The sequence below is a fragment of the Boleophthalmus pectinirostris genome, unplaced genomic scaffold (genome assembly GCF_026225935.1).
Source record: "Boleophthalmus pectinirostris isolate CB_2022bp ecotype Guang Dong unplaced genomic scaffold, ASM2622593v1 HiC_scaffold_6, whole genome shotgun sequence".
Classification (NCBI taxonomy): Eukaryota; Metazoa; Chordata; class Actinopteri; order Gobiiformes; family Gobiidae; genus Boleophthalmus; species Boleophthalmus pectinirostris.
Window position 1 is genome coordinate 21,474,292 of NW_026571447.1, and position 22,889 is coordinate 21,497,180.

General features: G+C 37.5%; 1 long non-coding RNA gene across 2 annotated transcripts in view; it reads left to right on the forward strand.

The window, feature by feature from the left end:
- LOC129411858 (uncharacterized) overlaps positions 1-22,574 on the forward strand; it is a 39,747-nt gene extending 17,173 nt beyond the window's left edge. Inside the window, exons 5-6 of one of the 2 annotated variants that reach the window (XR_008633473.1) lie at positions 10,698-10,802; positions 21,938-22,574. This is a non-coding gene — a long non-coding RNA (uncharacterized LOC129411858). Of the gene's footprint in view, positions 1-2,156; positions 2,279-10,697; positions 10,803-21,937 lie in introns of those variants that run through there. The other variant, XR_008633472.1, reaches the window with a different exon arrangement.
- Positions 22,575-22,889: the final 315 nt, after the last annotated feature.

Sequence of the window (22,889 nt, forward strand, 5' to 3'; positions counted from 1 at the left end):
ACACAGGACAGAGCTGGAGAGGGGCGAAGAGGTGAAGACAACGTGAAGCATCTAATATTCACTCTTACTACTACACAAACGCTATTTTGAGATATTGGATATTGGTGATATTTGTAAGAAGAGTTGCCCGGTGGCAGATAGGTGTTTGCAGTTGCTACATGTGAGGTTGTTTTTATACTTTTTCATGATGGCCACCAATTAATGTTGTCATACAAAAATTTCAAACTCGATTTCACTCAGACTCAATTATCAATTCTGATTTCGATACCATAGTCATTTGAATTTTCAACATAAATAATAGCACTTATTTATGTTACTATGTGATCTTATACTAGATCTTAAACTGTTTAGGAGAGGTAAAATTTTGGTTTGATTCTGTAATTTTTCCATCTAGTATTGATACTTAAATGAGTATTTAGTTTCAATATATTTTATATACTTTTGACAACCTTAGACTTTTTTTTGCCTTGTGGAGCGTAGGTCTTTACTTATTGGACCAAGGCCCAAGCATCACAACTGCTTCTACTGTCCTCAAGCTAAATAATGCTGTTCAAATTATCTCTGAATTATACTTCTTTATAATTATGTTTTCCTTATTACCTGAAAAGCTGATTTGCTTCTCATGAGTATATGTCATGGTAGAAAAAAAGAAACAATTTGCTGGTCTCTCTGCTATTTATGCTGCAGCCTGTCCCCGTCCCGCTGTGCATCGACTGTGTAAAAATAACTGCAGGTGGAGAAATCTGCAAATGGGCCGCTTTGAGACAGATGATAATTAACGGCAGTGTTTTACCTGTCACTCTCTCTCTTCTGCGCTCCCCCTCCCTCCCTCTCTCTCTCTTCTGACACTTTCTGTGGCCCACCCTTCACCATGCCACCAGCCCGCTCCCCGCTGAGGGAGCAAACACACGATCACCGAGATGATATGGAAATATGAATTATGCATAGACTCAGCCCTGCCTCAATGTGCTACAAAGAATTGAGGGCTATACTCTCCCAGTGTATGAAATACATGGCTTTAGTATTAATAATATAATCATCTTCATTGTCTCGTGCAAAATGGAGATTGGTTAGGTGTGCTCTGTGCTCAATGGCCACAAAATTACACTATTGACAAATTTAATTAAGGACATAATTATGTATTGTGAGTGCATTATTGGAATTAGCATAAATGATGAAACACTATATTCACAATCCTAATGAGAGCATGCAAGCGTTAGCAAGAAGTGTGCAACCACTACAATGGAAATAATTACAATTTGATGACTTTACATTATTCATTATGAGCTAAGGTCAAAATGGAGCAATATACGTTGATTTTTCACATAATAACAAAACTGAACCTTAAATTAAAGCATTATGAGACTGTCAAAGCCATCCCATAGTGTGACAATAGCTTCTCGCCACCTTTCGACAGCAGATCTATTATTAGCTATTTGCCGAATACTAACATAGAGATTACAGAAGGAGCACCAGAGCAGAGGTGTTGACAGACAAGCAAAATGTGGATGGAAACAAAAGCCGCTTCATGAAAAAGAAGTAAAATGGGAAGGCCCGGAAAGGCTCTGAGAACATGGGGTAAAATATGGCCTCCTGCAGACAAGATTTAGACTTTGTCTAAATTTGTGAAACATGATCAAAATGTGCCCCGTCTTAACAGTTTTAAACAGAAATGCTAATACCTTAACATTTTTACGGTAAGTCTATACCCTATAGGCCTAGATTAAAGTATTCTTTTTTTTTTTTTTTTCTATTTGCACCTCCCTCAGTAGTGCACTATACATCCAATGACTGCATGAACATCACCGCAAGAGAAACACTGGAAGACAATACTGAATTCAATATCAATAAAAAATAACTGTAATGTTTGATTGTAATATTTTAACCCTTAATTTTAGAATAGATTCAACCTAATTGCCATTATCATGAGCAAAAAATGATTGTGTGCTGGACATTGATAATCTGCAGTAACAACCATCTGTCCTCAATATTTTACACAATCATTAGTGAAGGGTGTATTATTGTTTTGTGTCATTCTTATATTAATTTGGTAGCAGCTGTGTTTGTGTGTAAATCCTGGCATTATCTCAGTTTTGATGTGTCCAGCTTTTAATGCTATATGCTAACAGTGTAAACCCTCTAATTATCTACTTCAGATTGGCGGCCTGGAGATGACAGAGGCTCTGCTGATGTTTCCATAACTGTGTTGCTCTGACACCTATCTCCGTGTACGAATCATCCCACTCCCTGCATTATTTAAAGGCACAGAGACACCCAGGTATCCATCCACACGCTGCCTGTTCATAACACAGCTAATTACTTCCCATGATCCTCTCTGGCTCCGCATTCCTGCACTTCCCTGTTCTCTGTTTGCACTGCCATGGGAAATATGATTAGCAGATCGCACACGGTGATGGTTACCAGGAGAAGTCACACAAAGCCCTTATCCCCAACCGTGCGTGCATCGAAACAGAAAAGGCGGTAATAGGCAGGTGAGCAAAGCAGCCGTGTGGTTAGCATCTCTCGTTAGCCGTGTTAGCACTCCCCTGGTTTTACACTAAAAGGAACCACTGTGCACAGGTTATAGGGGCCCAGGAGCTAAGATGTCCCCGAGTGGGAGTGTGTTTCTCTGGGAGGCCTGTTCTGCTCAGTTTGGAGCCCTAATGCAACACAAATTTTACTGTATTAAATTTTACAGTGTTCTAATGAAATACACTTTTTGACAGGCCAAAGATTCTGTCCAAATGACTATCCAAATCTGTTTAGAGGTATAATAAAACATAAAATAACCCAATGGTATGTTCTGCCCAGTTTGGAGCCCTAATGTAACACTAACACGAATCTAATTCTTTTAAATGTTGCAGTGTTCTCATGAAATACACTTCTTGACAGGCCAAAATTTCTATATAAAATTAATATCCAAATCTGTTTAGCCATGTAATAAGTTATTTTATTCTATAAGATGAAATTTGTGATGCTGTAAATACCTAATGTGTGTGTGTGTGTGTGTGTGTGTGCGTGTGCGTGTGCGTGCACGGTGGACAGTGAATTGTTCTGATTGTGGACTAATTGCATTGTAAAATTTATTATTGTATATCAGGGACTACAGATGGAAACTAGCTATTTAGCTTAATGCCTCAGTATATTGTCCCTTCAAATAAAGTATAAACTAAACTAACTAAACCTTTAAAGCCAGATTAACTGCACCCCGCACTAGGGTCAAGGTTTCTAAAGAAAAAAGCATTATCAAACATTAGATTTATCTCCACAGATGTAGTGACGTATTTTGAACTCAGTATCCAAAATGCATTTCTTTTATACTTTGAAAACAACTATAAAACACTCAATATCAAATATGTGATGCAACATCCAGCCATAACTTCATATATATAATATTTAACTTTGTACAATGACAGTGTTACAAAGGCAGATGTGATGAGAACAGGAGCTGAGACTGAAGAAGTGAATGCAATATAAGACAGACGTCCTGGGATGGAGGGGGAGGGAGGAGAGTCGGTCCAAGTGGTTTTTGAGGCCTGGTCTGAAAGGCAGCAGGTCACAGAGGGTCCCTTTAAATTTAGAACAAGCCCAGCGCAATGGAAAAGGCCTGAATGAGTGATTATAATGGCTGCCGCTTTGAATCTCATCCACACTGCAGTTTCTTAAGAAAGCCCTGACTACTGAGCTAACATGTGGGCCGGACGACATTTACTATCACAATCTGGGCGTTTAGCTGACTCCCCGAGAGCAACAATGAGAGCAGAGGCAAAAAAGTCTAGTGTTAAAATCCTCTGATCTTTAGAGTGGTGGAAATACCTTGATCTGAACAATACCAGTATACAGCAGTGGTCAGTGAAGAAAAGATAGGGCCATTTTACTATTATAAAATAGCCAATGTTACAGCAGCTCAGTGTCAAACAGCTTATGTATGTATGCAGTATATTAATTGTTTATATGCAGTTGTTTATATAAAAAAAAAGAATTGGCATAGCCTATTTAATATTTTTAAGACTTGACATTTACTGATGTCCAATTTTAAGATATGCATACATTGTGCATGAAAGTGATTATTACTGTAGGTTGGATATGGATATTTGCAATATAAAGTATAGTGTGGTTAGCATGGTCATTTTGGAAGCCTGCTTTTGTATGTCAAAATAGTGATAAAACAAAAACAAAAAAAGGAAAGGGAAAAACTATTTTTGCATGACTTCCCTTTCCCACATATTTTAATGCTAAAAGCACAATTAACAGCACAAGTCCCATTATACATGTTTAAAATATTTATTTATTTATTGTCTAAATTTTAATTATAAGATCATGCAATAAAAAATACTTAAAATGTTCAGTCAAATAGAATAACACATGTGGTGTATGTGGAAGGTTTCACAGTAGTAAGGTCATGCTGTACAAGTTAACATTGTCTAGGGTCAACAGTTGGATCTACCTGTTAAGCTCAAAGGATTCTGTGGCGGCATCATTGGTCAGAGGTTCTGTCTCCTTGGTCTCAGTCTGACTGAGAAATAATTTTTACATTGGAGTTACTTTGTTTCATATTATAAGTAAAGACAACATCATGCTGCCATTTATGTGCATGTCAGTATAAACAATGCACACGCTGCATATATAAACTTAAATCATAATATAGATTAATTACTAAATATTTCACAAATTAATGGTCTCAGAACCATGAAGATGCATGAGACGTTCGGCCTTTACGAGGGCACCAAGTCCACACTGTCAGTTGCAACAAAACTAGAGAATGTATTTGAAAACTACCTTTAATATAAGCCTAGGTAAAAACTTAAACAGACTATTTCCTGTATTTATTTATAAAGCCTAACGTTTGGGAAAATACATCTATTGATTTTCAGGCAGTCTTTCGAGGATATGGATAGCGGGCAGCGCAAAACCAAAAACAAGCCATACCAGAAATATAGTGAGAATATACTCACCGCTCATGATGGAGGAGTGTCCCAAAAAAGATGCCCAAAATGCATGAACCTGTTCCTGTCCCAGAGTGCGGTGCTGCCCTGCCCTGGCTCTGCCAAATCCTTAAAGAACAAGGATCTTTGTGTATGAGCCTAAACCTGCCGACAGACTGAGGCTTTGAGGCCCCCAACTGAGCCCGGCTCCGCGCTTTGAACACGCCTGAAAACTCGGATTTACTCTCCGAAATGAAAGAGAAGAAACTTAGGAAAAGAGAAGAGAGACATTTGAATACATGCACATTTTCTGCTCCTTCATAAGTTTGTCTCATACACTATGTACAGTCTATGGTTGTATGTGTCTGCACATACACAGGGCAGTTAACGTGATATTTCAGTTTTGGTCTCTTTACTGTGGCCTATATATTTTATGTTTTACACTTTTCAAGTGATATACACTTTAAATTGCCCCTAGGGGATGACTTAAGTTATTTGAGTGATTGACATTTGTTATAGTAAAATATACTGTATATATCAAGGATATGGACCCTATATTTGATCACAACTGAAACATATTGAGTATGTGCAGAAAAAACATGTTTTATTATTTGACAGTATCAAGACAGCTGAAAGGTTAAAGTTAAATTAAGGTCTGTTACTTCACATTTAGAGCAGAATTTATGAATAACATTTAACAAAATCTTTATAGCACACAATAGACGAAAAAAATAAAACAATGCCTCAAGTATAAATCTGAATGGTAATCAAATTATAAACATCAACAATAATTTTGCGCTTTTATTGAACATTGTGCATGTTGCATCTTCGCAAACCCTGCGAGGGAGTTCAGCTGTGTTTGTCATAGTCCAGTCTATATCTTTCACCTTGATGTTTGAAGTGTATAAAAACAATATTAGCGGTGTGAAGCATGTATGAAATATCAATGCTACGCTCCTCTCTGTGATACACAGACTTCATCATTCTCTGATAAACAAACAGTCACTTTATAAACCTGTATCAGATCACTAGCTCTCCATTCACTCTGCTGCTATTCACACAGTCCTTTAGACATCTCTTGTGGACAAAACAGTGGACAAGTCTTACTGATGTCCTCCAAAACTAAGAGGTCTGACGCACTGGGACTCAAAACCAACACGCAACATAATAGGGCCTTGTTGGATCCGCCTTAATGTTTCTAATGTTATGTAAATGACTGGGCCACAAGAGGCAGAGAGACTAAGGGGGGGTGCATGTGGGTGGGTGTGTTAAAGGGGTGGGGGCTTGGGGTGTCTAAGCGGCCATTACCAGAGGATTAGGCAAATGCTGCTGTTGTATCAGTGATGATCGGACGGGCCTAATCTCACATGTGTCCTTCCTCCGTCAACGCCTTCGCCACACCCACCATTGTTGTTGGGTAAAAACTTTGGGTTCAACTTTTCAACTCTCACAAATATACAAACTGCTGACTTGGCTGGCAGTAAACGCTCACATTGATTTTTCTCCATCTGATGCGTGTCTTTGTGAATGTGCAAAGACTGATCAATATTGAAAAAGCCAGAGTGAGAGGCCTGTATGTGTGAAGAGCGTGCCTGAAGACAGCTATGACCCACTGGATCTTTCAGTGCAGAGCTTCAGAGGAGAAGCTCATGGTAGAGCACATGGCGCATGCACAGTTTGAGCCCAGATTCCAGTCAGATATCAAATGTTCCTCAATGGGCTTCTCCATATTTTTCAAGATGGAAAGATATATAAAAAATAAAAATACTACTTCAACAACTCTATTGCAGCTAATAATAAAAATACATGTTTGTCATACATTGCAAGTATAATCACAACAGTAATTATGTTAATTTTATTATTTTTATTAAAGCAATAAGCACATTGCACAGGCTGACATTTCATAATCTTCTCTAACTAAATAGCTGTCTGCATGTTGAATGTAAAACCTGATAACCATGTTAAAGCCTCTGGAAGTTCTGAAATGCAGAATTTGTTAGTTTTATTTTTTCAAATGTTAAAAGTGATTAAAAAACTTAGCACCATTAATGTGGCAATTTATAATTAAAAATACACTATTATATGTTTTGAATAGTGAAAACTGCTCAAAATGGCACCAATAGATAAGAAGGTGAAACTCAAGAATAAGGCTGGGTAAAATGTGCACAGTTAAATTAAATCTACTCAAAATTGAGATATTAGTTGGGAAAAAATCCAGCCTAGTCAACAGTCAAAGTCAACAGCCTGATATTATGTTGGCTTCTGTGTTGTGATGTTAATAATAGTCATCAGGGAGTGAGAAATGCAGGGACTGGGCTGTGTTTGGTGGCACAGTTGGACTTTGAACACTCAATTATCACATTAGCACTTTCCACATATACGAAACATACTGAGAGACACCACCCCCACTACGGCAGAGGCCCCCCTGGTGAGGCACTCAAACACACCATGAGGGAGGGGCCAGGGACGAGCGAGTGGGCTGAGTGACATTGAGACCAAGGTTAAAGAGAATCGTCTGTTTGAATCTCCTTCTCACTCTGTGCTGTTTATGAGTGACTGTCTTGTCACAAAATAGAGTTCACACCACATCAAAACTGCTTGGTCCAATACAATATCAGCAGCTCCAATTTAAAGCTGCAAGGATGCTAGTTTTCTGCTCTTCAGAAAGGACACTGAGAAAATTTCAGATTTGTTTTTATTTTAAATGCAATAAATTTAATTAAAATACATAAACTAAAAATAAACTATGTTATATTTTCAAACATTTTAGCATATGTTTAACAAATGAATCTAGTAGATATATTTTATTAAATGATTAATGATGTTTTTGAAGGCTTAGCAGATGTTCAACTCTAAAATGGGCTGTCTCTTTCCTCACACTCGACTGTGAGGGCCATAGGGGCCATGGAGGCGCTTTCTTCTTTGGGGCTTTGTATTGAGGACCACTGGGAGACATAATATTATCTTTCAGTAATGTAAATATGCTGCTCTTTATAGAGGGTCACGATTAAGTTCAAAGTTCAAAGTTAGTTAATATATAAAAATAATATATAAATGCATATTGTCTAAGGATCTCCCAAGAATTATGCTTAGATTCTTAGAGGATGTTGTTAAATGTTCAATTTAACACAGCCCTTGTAAAGAATTTGCCAATAACAATTGCATTGGTTTATAAGATACTATAAAATCTCCATGTGATCCTCCCATAGCCAGAGCACAACAGACTCACACCACTGTATACATGATGCTATTGACTTTTTAATTATCTTTGACACCTGCAAATGCTCCCCTCAAACTGACAGTGTTTATGTTCTCACCCAACATGCCATGGGTCAAAAGTCCTCAAAATGGCGCCTATAAACTTAAACCCCTGAATAGTTTGCCTCATCACTAATTGCTTGGGAGCTGACAAACCTTTAATGTACAGTAAGATATAATATAGTGATCTGGTTCAGACAGTTTAAGTAATTTGGTACATTTCTACATTGTACTTTATTTGTTTTTTGGCAATTTCTCTTTTCTCTCTCTCTCTATTGCTGTTAGTGATTTTTTTTGTATTATTATTTAGTACTCCAGGCCTAAAATTAGTTACACATACACCTGTTTTTTTACATATTGTTAAGAAACAATGGGGAAACAAATATAAAAATACTTGGATGTGTTTCAGGTAATGTTTAATGCTTCTGGGGCCTGCAGTTATTTATATTCTTTTGTACTCACACACTTCCTGAGGTGACTGTCATCGCTCAACTCAGATCCTTGTATTTTGAATGATTCAGCACTTTTAGCAAACAGAAGTGCACACAGTTTTTGGTGCCTCTATACAACATAAAAAACATTTCGTTCGTGGCTCTTTGCTCCTGATTGCTTCTCCAGGTCATCAATCTCGTCTCTCCTCTGGGGCCTTCCCTTCTCCTCTACTCTGTACAAACTGTCTACTGAACAAATAATATTGTCTCTAAATAAATGTTGGCTGTGTGCTGGGCTGAGGTGTCGTATAGTATTTGAAGTTAAGGCTTCATTGTGAGAATAAACATACAGCCACCAAAACATGACAACATCATTTATAATATGGATTTCACATTTTGTTACTTACTTCTTGTACATAACTATTTTCCGTGTTTGGTATACTTGTAAAAAGAGTGGACAGCACTACCTATACCCAAATTGTCCATGTTTTCTGCACAAACATGTAAACCACTCCACAGGGAAAGGGACTATCATGCTGTGAGTGCTTTTCGCTCAGTGTAGTAATATATTCAGCGTTTTATTCTAACATTTTCTCTAAAATATGCACAGTAAGTGGTTACTAAAGTAGTACTGAGGCTTTCAAAGTAACTGCACTTGTAATAATGTATTATAGCTGAAATACTGTAGTGTAATGGATAGATTTTACACCTAACTGTAAAGTATAGTCAAATTATTATAGTTTAGTATTGATGACACTTCTTTCTGCTCCTTTTCATTAATTTCTTGTATGTTTAGCTTTATGACACTGTTGATATTTTTTTCTATTTTATGAAATAAATCAATACTTGATAGTTTCAAAGCAATAGCACTTTTATACATATTTTGAGTACTTCTTCCTTCTCACCCTCAGTAAAATATGGTGCTGGCTAAAGTTCATTGTGATTTCCTCGATGCAGCAGTCTCTCAGCCTTTTCCATAAATTTCTTTTACAGTGTATAAACGTCACAATTTCATTTTTTAATATTGACCAAGTGTAATAGTCTGCACTGCTTATTTATGGCTGTAATGTTTTTCCTGTCCACTTTTATAATTGGCTGATAAATCACAGGCGCTGAGTCGGAGCATTTAATTGGCCGCTGGTTCACTGGATTCGAACAGTGGCTTTTAACTCTGTGTTAGCTGATGCGTGGCCACCTTTATTTGAGTTTGCACCAGTGGACAGAGAAGGGTCGATAATACTGTCCAGCACTGGTGAAGAAAGAAAACAGACTGAATAAACACATGCAAAAGGACAGGTTTCTTTCTTTAGGTCATGGGTCAAATATGAAATTATTTTGTGAGTTAAAAAGCATGTGCACATTACAAGGGAGTCTGCCATTTAAAGTTTACTCTTCATGGCCTGAGTCAGTGGTGAAAAATCCATAGTGTTTTGGACTCTAGCAATAATAATAAATGTTGTTTTGGTGGTATGCAAAAACAACAGATTATAAATAAATGGAACAGAATCATATAAGGGTTAAACACTGATATTTCTGCATATTGTATTATTGTATCGATATGTATATATTGTATCTATTGTTGATACATTTACATTTTTGTTCTACACTTGTTTCTGATAGATTGTTATAATATTAAAGTCATCAAGATAATTGCAAATAATATTGTGATGTTTTATCACTATTGCCCACCCCCAAAGCAGAATTTAAATAAAACTGGAATACATTGGGGTGATGATTGGGGTAATAGTCTTTTACTGGAGTTACGAGCCTATCCATTAAACTGTTACTTGCTAAAAGCTCCATAAACATTCCTTTTATAATCCTAAAAATGTATCCATGTAATCTATACTGACAATAAAAATGTTACATATACATTGTTTTGTCACAGTAGGAAAAAATTTAACCTGAATCTATTTTTCAGATAAGGTAATATTACCTGTGTTGAAATTAAATTAATTCAATATTTCACCATTTGTAAAATTGCTATTGTTTCTATTCCCAACACATTTTGTGCTTCTGCGCTCATAATACTAAAATGATGGCCCTTAAAGTTGTTAATGAACTTATTTCATTTGTTTTGCAGCATGTGTCTGGCTTTGGCTTTGGTCCATCTCGTGTTCAGAGTGTCTCCTGCAGCTGATCTCAAACCTCCACAGATGACTGCAGCCAACTGAGTCCACTGTGTCAGGTGTGCAGAACTAACCTTTGTTTGCGTTTAGGTTGGGACTGTGTTAAGTATATAGCCATATATTTATGATGATATTTCAAAGAATATCATTATTAAATTATAATACTGTATCTATAATGGTGATTTTTACAGTTCACTATAAATTATCCATGAGTTTCAGATTAATGAAAAAATGGCACTGTTGCCAAAGCAATTAGCAATTCAAAATTTGAAAAATATATTTTGAATGATGAAACATCCTCAAAACAACTACAAGCAGAAACTTGTACAGAAGATGATGTCCCTCCATTCAGAGCAATTGATGGTTGTTATGAATTGTATAGTAAGGGATTAAGTTAAGTTAAGTTTTTGTAGTTGCCTCAGTGAATATGTTGTTTATGAGTGGTCGGGTGCACATAATGATCAAACCTTTAGAGGATTTGGAGTCAGATGTGTCATGTGGGTCTGTGGGACTTAGATGTGTCTGTAGGGGTTAGATGTGTTTGTAGGGGTTAGATGTGTCTGTGGGGGTCAGATGTGTCTGTGAGGGTCAGTTGTGTCTGTGGGGCCAGTTATGTCTCTGGGGTCAGGTGTGTGTGTGGGTGTCAGATGGGTGTCGGGGTCAGATGTGTCTCTTGGAGTCAGTTGTGTCTGTGAGGGTCAGATGTGTCTCTTGGAGTCAGTTGTGTCTGTGAGGGTCAGATGTGTCTCTTGGGGTCAGTTGTGTCTGTGAGGGTCAGATGTATCTGTGGGGGCAGTTGTGTTTGTGGGGGTCAGTTGTGTCTGTAAGGGTCAGATGTGACTGTGGGACTTAGATGTGTTTGTAGGGGTTAGATGTGTCTGTGGGGTTAGATGTGTCTGTGAGGGTCAAATGTGTTTGTGGCGGTCAAATGTGTTTGTGGGGGTCAGATAGGATCGACCAGTGTGCAGCTCGTTTACAACACATGCAGAGGCAGCACATGAACAAACTCAACAATGTTTTGAGTCACTGTGCAACAATAGCTTATAACAGTGTGACTGCAGTTAAATAAGGACTGCAATAGCAAATTAAATGAAATTCAAATGTATGCAAAACATTCAGAAACTAAAGTGACAAGAAAGGCATTAAAAAAGAGCAAAAAACTTACAAATAAGGTCACAGATTAAATAAACAAACGGCATAAAATACAAAAATAATAATAATAATTTATGCAAAACATATAATACATTACAATATAACTACTGCCAGGGACACAAAACCATTCCTACAAATCTTTCTGCTACATTATTTATCTCTCTATGGAATTTTTGCCAAAAAGTACAAACAGAGTATATACAACTAGTGTACAACTAGTTTGGACAAGTCGACTGCACTTGTCCATGTGTTTGCTATGTTCTGTGGCACATATAGAGAGAGCTGATGGCTGCTGCGTGACTCCACATGAGGGCCCTGCATACTCTGTTCATACACAGTGAACAAAGCTGTAGCCTGCAGACACTCAGTACATGTGGATCTGACAGACCACAGCCATAGAGATAACACTGTTTGTTCCTCTGTGACGTGCCCATTTCGCACGCAAAACATACTGTAGTTCAGCGCACTGATTTTACCTTAGTTATCTCTCTCTTAAACTAACAACCACTGGCAATGTAAAATAGCCACAAAATAAACAATTATATGGCTCAAAAACTGAGTATGTAGTACTGTATATGTCATGAGGTCAAACATAAGTGAGACACAATGTAAAAGAGGCTTCAGAGTATTTATGGAGTGCCTAATCCTTTATAATCCCACTGTCCTGAGTACACCAGGACCACAGTCCTCTGAGCTATTGGGCAGATGAATACTGTATTACTAATATTAATGGATTCAAGGATATAGATTAAAAAGAAAATGCATTATATACTAGTATTTGCTGTGTCTGTACTATTTTTTTTTTTTTTATTTTTTACATCGTCACCAGCTCCATGGCATTGAAACATCAATCTGTTTCTTAGATAAGATATATGCATATTGAATTTTACATATTGTTCCTATAGCTAATAATCTAATTTAGGAAACAATAGGTTTTACGTATTTCTATTCAACAAACTAATAATAATTGATAAACACTGTCAATATATTATCAGTGAAAGTATTTGCAAATCTTGATTGGGACATTTGTGCCTAGTTTACTCTTGTAGGCCACAACATAATAATAATAATGTGTTTGTGTATTCGTATGCCTCCTGTGGACACAGGTGCACAGTGAGCTCAGGGAGCTGCTGCTGGGACAGTGGCACAGGTGGCACCGTGCCCTGCACTGCCCAGGGCGTCCGATCGGCAAGTGGCGAACAGCCAACCATACACAGCATATGCCAACAGTGAGGAAGAGGGGGGGAGAGGTGTTTTTCTAACTCACACATGGGTCCACAGGTCTTCAGTCCACTACCATATGTTGTCAGCGTGCACTTCTTTCTGTCTGTCACAACAAAGTCAATGGTCACAGCAGACAAGAAGTTAAAATGCCCTCAACATAAAGCCTGTATACGCCAATGCTCAAACAGGCCACCATATGAACACTGTGCCAGCTTGCATCATTATCATATTCATCAATTATGTAAACAGTTATGTGAACAGTGGGAACAAACACACACAGATACTTGCCCCAAAACACATGCATTTTAATTTTAATGAAGCGCCCAGGGGCTGCACACGACCCCCAGCGCGCTCTTACAGTATAACACACACTGAGGTATTTGACACTTGTATCCAGGGAGTTGGACACAATGGGGCCATACACATTATGTAGCCTACACTAAACATGCATTGACAATACCATCATTTGGATCTTTATTCATTGATAGGACTGATACAAAATAAAATTAATGGATGCATGTGACTAAATTACAAAACTGCCAATGGAATTCTGTTTATTAATGCACAAATACATTTTAGGCACCAAAAGAGTAGGAAAGTACTTTCTAAAAATCAACATCTATGTAAGATGTCCAGGGATGTAGTCATTAGCCTAAGGGTTATGCGTTTTTATTCCCTGGAGAACTAATCAAAAATAAATCTGCATTTTTAGCAGAAATCCTGACCTAACAGCTATATTTTGATATTTCTAATTTGTCATTATAGGTAAAACACATTTTATGAACAATGATTAAATAAATGGAAGATGGTGATGGTGGAGTTGTTTGCCTAAAATTTACTCCTTTGGAAAACAAAACAAAAAAAGTTTTGCACAAGGCCAATGGCGAAGAGAAACAAATTGCTGAGCATGCATATTTGATTTGTTTTTCGAGACTGGTTGGTGAGTGGGTGGAGCAGTATGCAAGAATTTGTCAGTTTCATTAAACACACACACACACACATGCAGAGAGACTGGGGAGCACCTGTCTGACAGCCGAGAGCTGAGGCTGCGCAGGTAAAGTCACAAGAGAGACGCGAATGGAGAGGAAGCCAAATAAAAGCACATGTTGACAGCTAATCATTAGATGCTGTTGTTCTGGTATTTCAATTTGTTTGGACAGGGTTTTTTCAACAGACTCAGTTATAGCAGATGCAAATATTAAAAAAATATGAATAGATATTTATATAAAGAAGGCATATTTATGTTTTTATGTCCTGTATTGCACTAAATTGCCACTTGTGAGCTTTAAGCCATGTTAGAATGTTGTTACCTCATCAAAAACATACCTGGAGTTGTGTTTGGTTTCGTTCACTCATGTCTGAGTAACATTTTATTATTAGTCTGTCTACATCTCAAAAGCTCAAAATGCTCTGTTCCACCATGTGATGTCATGAAGCAGAAGTGTTCAAATCAACAGCTACATTTTAACTTTAGTTTAGTAGAAATGGGAAATTCCAGTGCTGAAATCATCCAAATGAGTCTAGATGCATGGAGCTTAAAAACACAATGGAGCACTTCCTGTATTAGCACACGGCATCACGAGGTGGAAGGTGGAGTGTTTTCTGTTTGAGAGAAGAACTCAGCCTAAATATGTTGTGTTTGTATGTTAAACATATGTGAATAAAACAAAACAGTACTCCAGGTGTCTTTGGGATGTGAGGAAACAACATTATAATAAGATAAGCCCAACCCAATATGGGCCCTTTTAACCAACTTATAATGGTTTCCCCTTCTCTTTTTTACTTTACATTTGTTCATTACCTCTGCCAAGGAGGTTATGTTTTTGCCGGCGTTTGTCTGTTTGTTTGTTTGTTTGTCTGTTAGCAACATAACTCAAAAAGTTATGGACCGATTTTGATGAAATTTTCAGGATTTGTTGGAAATGTGAAAAGGAAGAACTGATTTCATTTTGGGGGTGATCCGGAAGAAATCCTGGATTCTGGATCACTTTGAAATTTTAGTTAACATTGTGGTAAATGGGGCCAAAAATTTTGTTTCTCAATATCTCGGTTAATTATTGACCAAACCCCATGAAATTTGACTCAGGGATGGACAATGGGATCCTCTTTCATATTCCAAAGGCTGATTCGGATCTGATCCAGAAGACTGATTTTATCGCAATTTATATAAAAAATGGGGGTAGTCCTTGGCGGAGGTCTGCGCGCTGAGTGCTTTTCTAGTTGTAAACTGCAATAGAACTAGAGTGGTGTATTAACAGAAACAGGTCCACTGACTTCCTGTTCAAAACTGAAGAAGTGATTCTCTGCTGCTGGCTCCAAGTCTACATACTGAAATTTCATCATAACAAGCAGTTAGTGGCTATGTGGAATTACAAAGCTAAACTTGGAAAATTAACTAAATTCTCATAATTGCAACTAGATGTGGGTGGAGAAAGGGGGTAGGTGAAAATAAGAATTTTCTGAGCACTCAACCCTTGAATGCAGGACAATACAGGATCAAAATACAACTCTGAGTAAGGTTAATGAGGGAAAATGTAGTTAAAAGCTCAATATGCTTGATTTTGCTCATATGGTCTCCTTTAATGTTGCTATAACAAATAAAATATAATAAAAAAATGCAGATATATAAAAGTATTATAAATATAAATAAATAAATAAATATAATATATATATATATATATATATATATATATATATATATATATATATATATATATATATATATATATACAAAATGTACATGTATCTATGTCTAGAAAAAACAAATAATATAAAATATATATATATATATGAATGAGTGTGTGTGTGTGTGTGTGTGTATATATATATATACATACAAAATGTACATGTACCTACGTCTAGAAAAAATAAACAGTTGCCCACCTGCTGTATATATGAACTTAAAAATGTATAGCCTTTTGTCCTTCTATCCAATAAACATTCCCTGCAGTGTTTGGTGATACAGCTCCCTTACAGCCTTCAGCATTGATTTTGTCTGAGTTAATCATTCTGCTTTAAGCCATGTCTGGAAATATTGTTTTATAGTTTGATGCTGATCTATAATATTGGACAAGGAACAAAGGAAATATAACAATTAACCACAAACCACAGCAGTCAAAGTTAACACATACATAATGATATTTATAGACCAACTTAGTGGCTGTGAATGATGTCAAAATTTCATGAATGGAATTTTGACATCATATTTTTCAAACCATATTTTTGTAACCAACTGTTACAGAGTTAACCACAGAAATTACATACCTGTTCATTATATTAGACACGTCCACTTTTCACTTTACTCTTTACGTTTCAGTCCCATGCATGAATAAATAAGTATGTATTTGGTGTATATGTACATTGCTGCCTAGTATTGGCAGTTTGCTCTATGATTGTGGTACCCCTGTGAAAGAGAACTAGCATTGTGTTGAATGTTCAGTAGTAATAATGCATCTCTACCAGGCGACAAACCAATGCAAAGGCAAAGATTGTGATTTGAATGGCACCGTAGCTCTGGTGGCCTTGACTGCTGCTGACTAATGAGAGAGTAAATGAGTGCAGTCAGCCTTGTGTGGAGCTGATTAGAGCTACACTGAACCCCTGAACGCCACAAAAGCAGGAGTCTCTCTCTGTATCATTTAATCTATGCTCCCCTTCACCACACTGATACTCATCAACCACATAATAAGTTACACAATACCTACATATTCAGACACACTGCACCGAAACAATATGCCATCCAATCAGACAATACAACTGACTAATTGGACTAGAAACAGTGACAATGACATTACAAGCCCTCACAAAGAACAGCATTGGCACATTCTTGGGCAGAAAGTACACACATTTTTGTTTTAAATTTTGAGGTGTGGAAAAAACCTTGTTGGATCAGCAGATTTAATTCTGCAGGTTGAAAATGTCCCAAGTTGAATATAGAGGTTAGCCGCAAGCTGTGTTGTGGTAGCAATGGTCCCCAAGTTTTGTGCTGATTAGACAGTGAAGGCTTGTCGTCATCTCTGCAGCAATAGATTATTTTATGGGGTAGAGAAAAAATATACAGCATTATGACCAGGGGCCTGTCTTTATGATTCCTTCTCATTTTTTATTTTTATTTCATTTTGTTCATCAAACTGCAAATGAATCTTTCAGAGCTCATTGGTTTGAAACTATAAAAACAGTACAGAGTGCCAAACTGTAAGTTGAATAGATATAAACATTCCATGGTTCTTAATTAATTGACGGATACTAGTGCAATAGTTCAGCTAATTAATCTGCACTTTTGCGTGCTAATGTGCTTTTTTTTTTTTTACCTGACATGCTGTTCAGTGAATTGGAAAATACTGATGGTTGAGAAATTTGTATTGCCTCGATGATAACTGCCACTATTGGATTAAAGTTGGATGTGGAGTGGACGGTTTATTGTTTGCTGTCATGTGTTTTTGTGCCTGTTGCTTGTCCAACAAGAATTTTTCTATAACAGAGACCATAGGTTAATCTAATCTAAATCTAATTTAAAATATCTATATCTATCTAATCTAAATGCGCAAATGTGTCAAAATAGTGTCATCTCATTCAGCAAGAGTCAATCAAAGCTGTCTTATGGCACTGTGGTGAACAGGCAACAAGTGATATAAGGAGTCAATACTGTTGAACACACTGAAAGCCGTCAGTCGCACAGTATATGCATCATTTTTCAAAAATGTTTTGAGCTACATAAAGATTGCATTGGCGCTGGAACACAATCCTCTAAATCTAAAGTGAAAATGGTCCTACACTGCACTCTTTGCACCTCAGTCATGGAGACAGTGCTTTTGCATGTTGTGGTTCTTCTTGTGGTTTTTCTTGTCTCCAGTGATTAGTAAAGTTCAGCTCAGACCACATTAGTGCGATGGTCCAATGCCTACAGCACTGTGCCGTGAGTGCATGTTTGTGGGCCGACTGCCAGTGTTGGCGTGGCTGCTCGCCTCTGCAGTCTCTTGAGAGGGGACCGCGGTGCAGCAAATTGGCATCGTCCCACCTTTGTATATGTGTTTTTATATTTAGATAGCACTTCGGCGTTTACTGTACATAATGGAGGGGGTGCCACAGTTCGTACACTGAATTCACACATATTTAATTATTTCATTTGCACTTCGAATTTGGGGTCTGCCACTGGGGCACTTTAACCAAGCACATATTGTGGGATCAAGGTGAGGAGAACCTTCTCCAGATCTCTTGATTCATGATTTGTTACTCACACAGCTGGAGAATTAAGTTATCTGCACATGTTCTATGTTATTATTTAGACTGCAAAAATCTTTGGAAGCAGATGATTTTTCTCAGCACTTCTGGTCAAACATTGAACCTATATGATCCAACCATCCAACATCTGCAAATCACCACATTACATAGACCAAATCCAAAGATCTTTTTGCTCTACAGTATAATATTCAGTGAGCTACATGAGCTTAGTTTTTGGTGGAAGGGCTGTGTTGCTGGAGGCACTGACTGAACACATGTGTTTAGTTGAAGCAGAGGTCACAACCATCCGTCTACATCTTTTGGCACAAATGTCAGTAACTTTCCCAATCAATTACTAAGACTGTGCCAAAACACAATACACATCTTAGTACCTTTCCCACAAGCATGGTGTTTAAAATTGTTGAGATGTTCTTTGAGGTCATCAAGGGTAGCTATTGTTACTGTTTGTGTTTAATTTTACAGTTTAAACATCTGGTTTGGGTAGAACTTAAAGTTATAGTAGACATAATGATCTATGACAAAACACATATTTAACATTTTCCCCATGGTTCAACTTATTTTCAGGTGTGCTTTTCATGGTTAAATAGTTATTCAGTTTTAACAACAAAAATACACACACTGCTTTATTTTAATGTATTAAACAATCAGTCTTTATGGTGTCAGTCTAGTGGTGAAAGTAATTTTTCTCATCTAAATAAGCAAAAAGGTGCCATTCCAGTTTTAAAGAATCACTCAATGTTCTCCAGCTGCAAACCAATTCTACCTCCAGACCTAAATAAAATTACCTGAAACTATTTCATTGCCCTGAGTCCTACAGTCTGGATGAGTTGTCCAATATAGGCAACTTTCCTTCTTTGTACCCAACTGGACCAGTGGCGGGGACACTTGCCTTGGTTTGAACTCTGGTTCATCAGGAATATTGCAGTAAAATCACACAGTTGGTTTGGTGTCCTCCGGCTCAAGATTTTGGAGGTACCTCGTTACTTTCACCTTGTCAGGTTTTGTACTCTGTGACTGTAGCTGGTTTAATTGGCCTTGCAGTCTTAAACTTTGCTTTGTTTCTTCTGTTGCTATTAGGAGTTTGGGGTTCCTCCTCTGGCCCAGGCTCTCTTTTTGCTTCCTGACTTGTTGGAGGAATCTGAGCATAAATTTGCTGGTCTTGCTTGTATTTGTGTAAGCAAGACCCCAATGGACTGTCTGGTCTGTCTGGCATCTCAAAGCAAAAGTGGACCACCATCCTTGTAGATTTACACTTTGGCCTCCTTGTTTTTGATTTCAAGGAAGGTCTACCTACATTCATTGGCTTAGAGTTGTAGTTTGCTCAGTTACAGAAATCATCTGAACATACTGTTGGTTGACTAATGGTGAACTGCAGAAACTGCACCCTCTATGTTGGCTGTCAATGGTGTCATGCCACTGTTTGTGTTGCTTTTTGAAAAGTTGTTTAAAGACTTGAAGAGTGACATGTCAGCATCTCCAAAAAGGATTTCAACCTCTAGTTTCTGTCCTGCCTTTACAGATTTAGGCTTTGCTTTCCGCATTGGTTGCATTAAAGGTCCCCTCACCTCCTCTGTTTCAAGATTCTGTGGTGGTACTGGAGGTGCCTGAACACAAACTATTTTCAAGAACAGGATTCTGTTATTCTGTTATTTTCTGTTGAGGTCTGATCCAGTGAGGAATAGTCCCATGGTCTGGAGATGAATTCTTCCACTGGTCTGTCATCTGGCATTTCAAACCAAAAGCAGTCTCCTGCTCTTGTTATACTATGCCTTCATTTCTGTGGGTTTTCCATTGGCTCAGTTCAAGGTTTTTGTGCCTGAGGAACTGGAGATGCACCAACAATGGTAAGTTGGTACATCCCTCACCTGTTATTCATATGATGTCTGTGGCTGGTCTATGTCTGTCCTTTCTTTCATATGGGCCCTCGTTCCATGGACCTTGGTATGCTCTGCACCAAGGTAATTGGCATTTGCCTCCTCTTGCCAGTTTGACTGTGAGTACCATCTACTTCCGTACTTTTCCTGGCACAGCACATGGTTGTTGGACTCATGTCCAGGTCCATGTCTTCTAGGGTTGGATGAATTTCCTCTAGGGCAGGATACAGCAGGATTGGAGTTGTGCTATCTCCTATTTTGTTTCTTCAACTCTTTTAAGACATAAGCCTATTTTGTTTGAGGAACCTTTTCAGGAGTCTCAAAAGGCTTTCTGGATCTGTGGTACGCACCCTTTTCTTGTTTTTTCCATTTGCTTTTGCCATTTTGTTGTTGTCTTATTATCAATGTTCTTGATAAAAAGTATCCTAGTAAAGTATTGGAGATTTTTAACCCTTTATATTCTCTTAACTGTTTAACCTTGCCCTAAAAGATTCATAATAGGCTAAAATAATTCTGACCAAGCCTAGATCAAGATCTGAAGAGGGGATAAAAATGGATCAACTTCAATCAACTTCTTTTATTTCTGTGCTTATAAATTCGTTCATTTATAGGGATACTCTATATATATTTGTTAATCAGTTTCTCCATCCTTATTTATTTTTGCTGTTAGTCATTGAATAATGTTTTAACAATTATATTAAATTTGAATTTATGAGTAAATCTGATTGACCACTTCTTGCATCTCAGATTTTGTTTTATTGAAATAAAGCCAAAGACAAAGCTCCACACAATAGCCTAAAACGTCTTGAGGGGCGGATAGGCGAGCTGCAGTGTTCCTTCACAGACAGATAATGTGAGCCTCAAACAGAAGAATGTGATTGAAGTCAGGACAAAACCGCCTCAGAGGAACGTGACACTCTCTGGGGTCAGACCTTTGGGCGTGGTGCTGAATAGACTCTAATTCCTATTCACTCTCTATGGGCCCAGAGAAAGCCATTGTCAGGAGGAATTACCCAGGATGCCACACACTCCATCAGGCCCCATATAAGTACGCAATGCACTCACAGGATCGAAGAGGCAGTTTCCAAATGTTTTTACACAACCTCAACCTGAGTCTAGCTGAACAAATGCTGTATTAAACCAAATGGTTTAAAAACTAGTAATCATACATTTCAGACTTAATTCCTGTTTATGTCGGCCATTTTGGTGTCTTTTCAAAAGGTATACACATATTTCAGTACTGTTTCTCAAGCCCAGTCAAACAATAAAAATGCATTTCAGGTTCATCTACAAAACTATCAACCAAAATCTGTGGAGATGGGCAGGCAGGTGGACCAGTGTGGCAAATGTGGATGTTATGTTATTTTTGGTGTGGTAGTTTTTCATAGGCAGCACAGCAGGAACTACTCTTTATTTTAAGCCTGTTTTGTCATATTAAATAATGTATTGCACATTGCAAGTACTACATATACTGAATAGAATGAGATCTAAATTAGTATGCTATATTAGTATGCATATGAAAAAACACTGGGCTAGACAGAAATTATGGCATTTAATATGTAAGTATACTGATGAATAAAGTTTTAAATAAAATATATAGGCTCCCGAGACCAGGCCAGCGAGAGAATTTTGTAAGAGGACCTTGTAGAAAAATCAAAACTGGAGCCATACACACTTGTAAATATTTGATTTGTATGTTCAAGGTTCATGACACGTGCCAACGCTCTGTGATGAATGATGGATGGCTCTAGTATCTGCTGGAAATATCAACTCAAGTACATGTTTCCCAAAGAAATTAACATGTTCCACAAATACTAACCAAAAAAAAAATGTAAATATGTTGCCATTAGAATACTATTTTAACTATGTTTTTTAATATTCTAATCTAACTTTTTATGTAAATGTAAATTTGGCAAACCACTGAAAACAGCCTTTATTAGATCAGTTGTAGTCTCATCTTCAGGCCTGGGTGCAGACCAAACTGACTGTACCTCGTCCCACTCCATATACATTTCTTGTTGGTGTGAAGCTTTAAAATAATAAAAACATTGCCGTACTCATAGTATCACATTTATCATATTTATCTGTGATGTTCTTATTGCCATATACTCAGACAATAGAGTATCATATGAATATTTAAAAACTGTTAAATCCACAGTGACGCCTCTTAAAACATGAATTATTAATAGTTAGTTGTACTAAAAGGGGTAGAGTCTGTAAGTGATCTCTGCCAATAGATGTCAGAGATAGAGGGAATCAATGTTAGAGGTTTAAGCTTATATAAATATTTACAGTCAACACACTGGACAATGTTGGTTCTACTGTTATTTCCTATGAACCTAGCAGACTCCCCCCCCCCACACACACCCACACACACACACACACACACACATATGAGGATGTACTGTCTCCCTGTGAGAGACTGCTGACATTTACATTGAGCCAGTGCTGTGCTGATGGCCTGCAGTGATGGCCTTTAAGCAGACACAGGCTAAAATCACTGTGAAAGACACCAACATTAGCCCTGCATTATACATGGATCATTACTGCTTCTCCAAGCATCAGTGAAGGAAGAGGAGGAGGGATTTGTTCTGGTCTGACTTCCTTGTTCGATACAACCAGCCCTTGATGTTCACACAGAAATGTAACTTTTAG